Source organism: Mus pahari, chromosome 1, assembly GCF_900095145.1.
Source record: "Mus pahari chromosome 1, PAHARI_EIJ_v1.1, whole genome shotgun sequence".
Lineage (NCBI taxonomy): Eukaryota > Metazoa > Chordata > Mammalia > Rodentia > Muridae > Mus > Mus pahari.
In genome coordinates, this window is record NC_034590.1 from 44,767,087 (window position 1) to 44,776,528 (window position 9,442).

A 9,442-nucleotide genomic window follows, 5' to 3' on the forward strand; every position below is an offset into this window, starting at 1 on the left:
CTTGCATTTATTTCCTGGCTACACTTGTGATGTAGTTTTTAACATCTTCAACACGTGGAGCTAGGAAAGCAGGATGTCAGTGTGCACCACGCAGAAGAACAAAGTTAGATACAAATCAGTCACTCTACACAAAAAATCAGAGCCATAGCAAGATTAATATGGTAAAAATGAACATCTTGCTAGAAGCAATCTACAAATTCAATGCAATCCCTGTCAAAATTTCAACACAATTTTCAGCTTCATATGGAAACATACAAACATATGTGTGTGTGCACGCGTGTGTACGTGTGCATGTGCACACACACACATACACACACACACACACACACACACACACACACTCACACACAGAATAGCTAAAATAGTCCTGAATAACAATATAACTGCAGGAGATATTACCATCTCTCATCTCAAGTTATGCTAGAGAGTCAGAGTAATAAAAACAGACAGGTTGTTCAATGTAATTGAAATACAGACCCAGGCATAAGTCTGGATACCTATGGACACATGATTTTTTTTTTTATCAAGAAGCCAGAAGTATGCACTAGACAAAAGGACAAAGGGTGCCATTCAAACTGGATGGGTGCATGGAGAAAATTGTAAATCAAACCACATGTATCACCCTGCACAAAAGAATCAAGGACCTCAAAATAAGACCATATCCTCTGAATCTGATAAAATAAAAAGTATGGAATAGTCTTGAATTCATTGGCACAAGAAAAGGCTTTCTGAAGAGGATCCTAATAGCCCAGGCACTAAAATAAAAATTTGATAAATGGACCTCTTATCTATATGGAAAAAGGTGCCATCAACCAGACAAAGTGGCAGGCCATAGAATAGGAAAATAGCTTTCCTAATACACACTTTTTTTTTTTTTACTAATTTAATAACTCTGATGGAGAATTAATATCTAAAATAAATAAGAAAGCATAACATCAAGTAAACAAATGATCCAACTTTAAAAATAGGATATAGATCTCAATAGAGAATTCTGAAAAAGAAAACAAATGGCTGAGAAATGCTTAAAGAAACATTCAAGATTCTTAGTATCAGGGACACTACAAATCAAAACTACTTTGAGATTTCCTCTTACACCCACCAGAATGGCCAGTATCAATAAAACGAATGACAGCTCATGCTGTGACGTATGTGGGGTAAAGGGAAATTCATTCACTGCTGGTTGGAACACCAACTTGTACAACCACTATAGAAAGCAGTAGGGCTCAGCCTCAGGAAGCTGAGAATCCATCTATCTCAAGATCCAGCTGAACCACTTGTGGGTATGCACCCAGAGGACTCCACGTCCTACTACGGAGACACTTGCTCATCCATCACCGTTGCTGCTCTATTCATAAGAGCTAGAAATTGAAAACAGCTTAGATATCTCCAGCCATTAATAGAGAAAAAAATGTAATATATTTACACAATGGACGAATGTGATACTGTTTTAAAAAAAAATTAAATTAGCTGGTAAATGGTTGTAGCTAAAATTAAAATAAAATAAATCATCCTGAATGAAGTAGCCCAGACCTAAAAAGACGAATTTGGTATGTATTCCCTTATATGTGGATGCTCCTTGCTAAGCCTTCCATTGACATGCTATTGTCAGTACAAACACAAAGTGTTATATAGAGTAAGGAGCTAGAAAGAAAGGATCTCCCCAGGAAGGAGAAATAGAATATATGGTTGTTGGGGGTGGGACTAGAACTAGAGAGTTAAATGAAGAGGAAGAAAAGAGAGGGGTCTACAAGAGGAAATGTGGAGTGGGACAGCTAAAATGAAGGGCCATTGGGAGGGTCAGAGGGCAACCTACTACAGTAGAAATATATATATATTTATGGAAAATAAATTTCCATATATATATATATATATATATATATATATATATATATATATATGGAAAAAGGTGCCGTCAACCAGACAAAGTGGCCGGCCATAGAATGGGAAAATAGCTTTACTATTTTTTTTCATACACACCTTTTTTTCATATATATATATGAAAAGAAACTACATGGAATTATTAACTTATAGGAGAGACAAAGCTCCAACTAGTTAGTTATCACTTTCTAGAAAGTCAAATCTCAATCTCTAGTGCTAGGTATGGCTTGTAGCTATCTAAATTTTTGGCCAAACGGGACCCTCATACTCTCAAACAACTCAGACCATTGCCAAGGCTGTTGATTGTTCTCCACAATCTGATGGTTAGGTCCTGTTGCTGAATACAACATTTACATGGCTCATTGAACACAGGGAAGTAGAACTGGGACACACTTACTGATCGTGTTCACAGTACTGCAAAGTACATTGCATGCTTTGAGGGAGACAGCAGAACACCAACCCAGTTACCAACCCTTTGATCTATAAAGGTGACCTAGCTGTGCCATACATCAGTGCAATAGTGGCACCAGTGTGGGAGCAACCAACCACTATCTAACTGGATTTACGTCCCACTGCAGGAGATGGAACCAATATTTGACACTGCTCTGGTCGCCAGGAGTCTAAGACTAGATAGGCCATGGTCCTACAAGAAAAGCAAATGACTCCTAATGACATTCTCTTGTACACATAGATCAGTGTCTCACTCAGACACCACCAGAGAAGCTTCCTCCTGCAGAAGATGGGAGCTAATACAGAGACCCACAACTTTACAATGTGCAGAGAGTAAAAGGCCATGAAACACTGAGTCCTAAATAGAATGTCTTCATCAAGCCCTCCCCTCAGAGCACAGGAAAGTCTGTGGAAGATGAAGTAAGAAGATGTAAGGGCCGGAGAGACGGAGGAAACCATAAAATAGTCTCTTCTAGCCACAACAGGACTGACACACAAGAACTCACAGAGACTGTAGAAGTATGCATAGGGTTTCCACAGGGCAACCCAAATAGAGTCTCAGCACTGCGGTGGGGAAGTGGACATGTGCTCCCATCTCTAAGCAAGAAGCTATCTCCAAATGACAATCACTCACAAAGGAAAAATTCGTTCCCAAGCGCATTTCACTGGGTAAACAAAGGACAGTTAAGAGACACTCCAAGCCCAGCAGTAAATAACTAACACTAACACAGAATGAACTCAAAGGTATTGTGGAAGTTTGGTTTTGTTGTTGTTGTTGTTGTTGTTGTTGTCTCATATAGCTTTGTTAAGACTTTTTTTTGATCTTACTGGTCTTTGTGTCCTTGTGGGGCATGTGTGTATGTTATGATTTCCAATTTTGTGTCCTTGTGGCACACTTTTTCTTCATTTCTCCATTTTGCTTTATTCTGGCTTGTTTTCTTTATTACCTCGTCTCTTGTTGGTTTTCTTAAGAGAAAAAGAAAGAAAGCATGGAGTTGGAAGGGTGAAAAGGGAGCTATCTGAAGGGTGGTGAGGAAGAAGAAAAACAATGGTAAGAATATGTTTATAATTTTTAAATTACTATATAAATAAATAAAAATCAGATCCAAGTGGTTCAGAAACCTCAACTTGAAACCTGAAACACTAGACCTACTAGAGGACAATGTAGGCAGTGTGATAGGTACAGGGAAGGACTTTCTGCCCAGAGCCCCATTTGCTCATGAATTAAGAACAACTGGAAACTCATAAAACTAACATGTTTCTATAGAGCTAGGGAAACAACCAGCCGAGCAAAGAAGAAACCCGCAGAAGGAAAAGCAATCTTTGCTAGCCGTATATCTGACAGAGCATCAGTATCCACAATGGACAAAGAACCCAAAACAGCAAGTCAGGGAAACAAATGGCCTGATTTAAGATTAGGCTAGGCAGTCTCAACAGATACAGCTACAAAACAATTCCCACGTCTACAGTTCAGGGAACACTTCAGAAGAGGGGCCGTGAACACTGAGCACCCCAAAGGATCAGGAGCTTGCTGTGAAATTGCATCTGCTAGTGATAATAGAAGCTACACTCATCAAGTCTCACCAACATGACTACCTAGACATGGGCTGAGCAAGGACAACAGGCATGCCAAAACGAATGGAGCAACGCCCATGGGGCCTCAACTCTACACAAAGAACTACAAGCAACTAAGGGATGCTAAGAGTGCGAGGAATAGTCTTCCCCGGGGAAGAGCTCACCAATGGCTTATCCCATACCAAAAGGCCAACCCTGAAAACATAAATACAAGTAACATTATACAGACTAAAAGTGTTATATTCAAGAATGTAGATTTATATACATGCATACATACATACATGTCATAATAGTGAAAAAAGAGGTCATGAATTTAAAAGAAAGCAGGGAAAAACATATGAGAAGGTCTGAATGGAGGAGAAATTACATAATCTTTTGGGGGGTGCAGAGAACTTTATTGATTGTATTCAAGAGAGTAGGGAGGGCTCCCTAGGTCCCTCCTGTTATTATGGGGGTCTGGGGTGGAAATTGTGAGGAAGATGCTCAGTGTTGGGGGCTGAGTTGGGACAAGGACTCCTCAGCAACCGAGGGCCTCTCTCTTGCTCTCAGTGTCCTTGCTGGGGTGGGTGGTCCAGGGTTTCTTACTCCTTGGAGGCCATGTAGGCCCTGAGGTCTACCACCCTATTGCTGTAGCCGTATTCATTGTCATGCCAGGAAATGAGCCTCACAAAGTTGTCACTGAGAGCTATGTCAGCCCCAGCATCAAAAGTGGAAGAGTGGGAGTTGCTGTTGAAGTCACAGGAGACAACCTGGTCCTCAGTGTATCCCAGGATGCCCTTCAGTGGGCCCTCAGATGCCTGCTTCACCACCTTCTTGATGTTTTCATACTTGGCAGGTTTCTCTAGACAGCATGTCAGATCCACAACAGACTCATTGGGGTTGGAATGCAGAAGGTCATGGCAGTGAGCTTCCTGTTCAGCTCTGGGATGACCTTGCCCACGGCCTTTGCAGCACCAGTGGATGCGAGGATAGTGTTCTGGGCAGCCCCATGGACATCACGCCACAGCTTTCTAGAGGGTCCATGGACAGTCTTCTGAGTGGCAGTGATGGCATGGACTGTGTTCATGAACCCTTCCACAATACAAAAGTTGTCATGGATGACCTTGGCCAGGGGGGCTAAGCAGTTGGTGGTGCAGGATGTATTGCTGATAATCTTGAGTGAATTGTCATAGTTCTCATGGTTCCCACCCCTCACAAACATGGGGGCATTGGCAGAAGGGGCAGAGATGATGACCGGTTTGGCTCCACCCTTCAGTGGGCCCTGGGCCTTCTCTGTGGTTGTGAAGACATCAGTACACTCCACGATATAATTCAGCACCAGCATCACCCCATTTGATGTTAGTGGGATCTCACTCCTGGAAGATGGTGATGGGCTTTCCATTGATGACAAGCTTCCCATTCTCAGCCTTGACTGTGCCATTGAGTTTGCCATGGGTGGAGTCATACTGGAACATGTAGACCATGTAGTTGAGGTCAATGAAGGGGGTTGTTGATAGCAACAATCTCCTCTTTGCCATGTAGAGAGCAGACGGCAGCCCTGGTGACCAGGCACCCATTATGGCCAAATCTGTTCACACTGACCTTCAGCATTTTGTCTACAAGACAAGTCTGGCACTGCACAAGATGCAGCTGTCTCTGGAAAAAGAAGAAGCAGAGAGCCAAAATTGCATAATCTTAATCTCAAAAATGAAATACTAAATCTGAAGAAGAGTAGGACAGATACATAAACAGGGCTTTCAGTAGAATGAATTAAAACTGCTAAAACATAGTTCAAAAAAGTATTCATTTCTAGCCTAGTTCAGTCCTTAGTGAGGGAACACTGAGCCTGTTTGATATTTTCAACACTGGACAATAGTAACTCAAGAATATTTTGAAGTAAGGAAAGGGAAAGGAAAGTGTCACTATAGAGAAAATGTTGCATAGAAAATGAACTATTGCACCAAAATCCATCGCTCCAATATTAGGAGAATAACTCTTTTAAACTTTTCTGTGTGCTACATAAATTATTTTAAGCTTTAAAAATATTAATTTTTTTCTAGCTTACATTGAAAACCAGTCCCACTGGTCTCTAGCTCCATTCTCTATGTTTTCCAAAGGCCTCCCTCGATACACTCCCCTATCAAAATACCATTGTGAATTCCCAGGTCCCAGATAAATCCCTCCCATTTGTATGCCTTTGTTCACAATGTTCCCCCAGCCTGTACTTCTCTTCCTTCTTACCACTCTTCTGAGAAAAAGGTTGTTCATCGTTCAGCACCTGGCTCTAAAATCTCACACTATTTTCTTGAACCCTCCAGCTAAAAATAATTATTCTTCTCTCCAAAGTCATTTGTCTTATCGCACTTGCCTTTTTCAATCTTGCTATTATAGATAAAACTGTGTTTGATTTATTGCCCTCCTGGGAATGGAGGCGACTTAGTAGCATTTAGGTCATAAATAGTTCTGATTTTTTTTTCCCTCCCAGCTCTTAGCAATGTTTGCTCAGCTGAATCATCCATGGAACTTCCTGGTGGTGTGTTAAAGTAGTAAAGGGCACAGGACGTCACAGAAGTGATGAGGGCCAATGATGACCTATGAACTTCTGTGTTGGAACATTCCTTCTGCAAGGATGCTCTGCTGGTCCAAGCTACACAGGATGAACATGGCCATGACCACTAAGCTAGCTGTAGGGTAGTGAGCTAGTGTGGCCTTGTGTGTGTGTGTGTGTGTGTGTGTGTGTGTGTGTGTGTGTGTGTGTGTGTCTGTCAGTCTGTCAGTCTGTCAGTAATGGCATTGCAGAAGTCCTTCTGCAAAATCACATGCCTGTATTGGGATTAGTTGATTCTATTCGCTCCTGACAAACAGAACCTTCATTCACGTATGTATTTACTCCTTTAGCAAACATAAATTAAACAGGTACAGCATGCCAGACTCTGCATACAGCTGTGCATACAGTTCTGAGAAGTTCATGGATCCCACTTTAAGGACTCTTGTTCAGAAGAGGCAAAAATCGCATCCTCACTGAAGTGGAAAGTAGAGAGGATTAATAATCTCCAACCCTAAATAACAGCTTCATAAATCAGCAGACAGCTTCTCGCTGACAGTCTCGTCTTCCGCAAACAGCTTATTTACATAAGTGACTCGGAACTGAATTAGCTAATAAGCCACCTTGCAGAGCTGTGATGGAATTGGCTCCCATGCAGTTTTGTTGAAAAGAGAAATGAGTTCAAAGCTAGAGTGTGGAGCCTTTTTCTCCTTCCTCAGCAAAATAACTTTTCTCTTTGACTGCAAATTATTCCAAATAGCTCTATTGAAGGTCACAGCCACTGGAAACAGTTTTTTAAAGCTGACCAACCAAAAGATCCAGGGTATCACTTTTGTTAAACATTCATCCCCTATCAATAACCACTGGCAAGCACATAGTTGGTTTGTACTAAGTGGAACAGTCTATCCTTGAATTTCACCTCCAGCACTTGTCATTGTTGTTAAAAGCAAGTGTTTCCTCCAAGATTTCCTGCAAAGACTCCCTACCATGTTGTGTTTAAAAGCCTCCAGATTGAAGCTTGATATGTGGGCATCATATTGGTTGGAGAGATGGAATGTTATATATAAAGAAGCCAAGGTTATACTGAGTTGCGTTGACTATTGGTTCATTTTTGATGGCCATTTATTAAGACTACAGGATTGTTCTACACGGTCATGGACTGCTAATTCTGTTCTAACACTGATGCTGGGTTTGGCAGACCTTTATTTCCTGTCATCAGTAGGACTAAGAATGAGATTCCATGGAATCCTATAGGAAGTTTCTGGTCCTTTCTGAAAACTGAAGAACCTGAAGCTTCGAGTTCTTTGCCTCTTTTGATTGATTGATTGATTGATTGAAATTGTTTATGATTTCAGAGCTTACCACTTGGTATTAGATAACCAATTGAAGGACTCTTCCCTGGAAAATACTTTTGCTCGAAGGCTCAACATTCCTTGGTTGCTTGTAGTTGCTTGTCTAGGCTTGGAGCCTTATGAGACTATCCTCTTCCACATTAGTTGTGGAGATTTGGTCTTCTGTTATGCTAAATACTAACCCCCAAGGCCTGATTGCACAGAGGGATGAGAGAATCTGCAAATACACAAGTGATGCTATGTAACCTTGCCCCCCAAGTTAGCCCTGACAGGTGAATAAAGATACCTACAGCCTATAACTAAGCAGAAGAGAGATAGGTGAGGTTTTTGGTTCCAGGGCTTGGGGATTGAGGAGAAACATGAGAAGAGGGAAGAAGGTGGAGAGGGGAGAGATGCCAAAGGGTAGGTGAGTTATGAAAACATAGCCATGAGGGCTGGCTGGCCAAATGAAGTAAGAGCAGCCCCGAAGGAAATTATAACTTGGGGTTTTTGATAGGGAAGTAGACATAACACTATAATATGTAGATACCTGCTCAGCTTTAGTGCTGACTAAGGCTTAGGAAAAATATAAAAGTAGCTAGTCTTTTATCTGGAAACTGAATGACCATAGGCTGTGTAGTAACCCCATTAGAGAATAAATATTTATTACAATAGTTAGCATTTCTAATGATGTTGTCTTTGTTTAGGTCTTCTTTTGGTCACTGTCTCTTTCTCTTTCTAAAATCTTGAAATGCTAGAAGAGGGAACCCAGGGGTCAGGTTTACATCAGAGCCATCTCCCTAGCCTATAGATGGTCATCTCATTTTTCTTCACATGACAGAAGAGCTAGCTCTCTGGTTGTGTACCTGTGTGTGCGTGTGTGTGTGTGTGTGTGTGTGTGTGTGTGTGTGTGTGTGTGTGTGTGTGTGTGTGTGTGTGTGTGTGTGTTTGGGTGATTTGGGTGTATGTTGTATGTTTTTTATGCATGCGTGTATGTGTGTTATGCGTGTGTACATGACTGTATGTGTGCATCTCCAAGAGTGTTGTGTGCACACACATGTATATGTATGCATGAAGACCAGAGGTCAATATAGGACCCCTTGTCTTGTCCATTGTCCTCCACTTTAGGATTTGGGATAGGGTCTCTCACTGAACTTAGAACTCGTTGATTTGGCTAGACAGTGAACCCCATGGATTTTCCTGTCTCTGCCTCTTCAACACTAGGAATGCATGTGAATACCACTAAACCATGCTTCTTATGTAAGTGCTAAAGATCCAGACTCAGCTCCTCACGGCTGAAGCTCCTTCCTGATTAAGCCATCTACCCAGGCTCTCTGGTATCTCGCCTGTGGACAGTGACTCCACTAGAAAAGCCCCACTCTCGTGGCTTTGTCAAAGCCCAACTACCTCCTGAGTACCTTATCACCACGTAATATTGCTTTGGAAGATAGGGCTTCAACATATTTATTCTACAGGCTCACAAACACTAGTCCACAATCTTTCCTTCTGATGATTAACGTATGTGTCTACTGATCTGGTACCTAGTTACGTCGTCTCGCATTATTTTGGGTATGTCTATGAGTGGGTTTCTAGATGAGATTAGTGCTTGAATCCTGACTGAATCAAAGCAGATTTCCCTCCCTAGAGTGGGTAGTTCCCATTCAATGTGTAGAGCATCTTAATG

General features: G+C 41.6%; 1 pseudogene; it reads right to left on the reverse strand.

The window, feature by feature from the left end:
* Positions 1–4,480: 4,480 nt before the first annotated feature.
* LOC110328186 lies at positions 4,481–5,493 on the reverse strand (annotated as a pseudogene).
* Between the last annotated feature and the right edge of the window lie 3,949 nt (positions 5,494–9,442).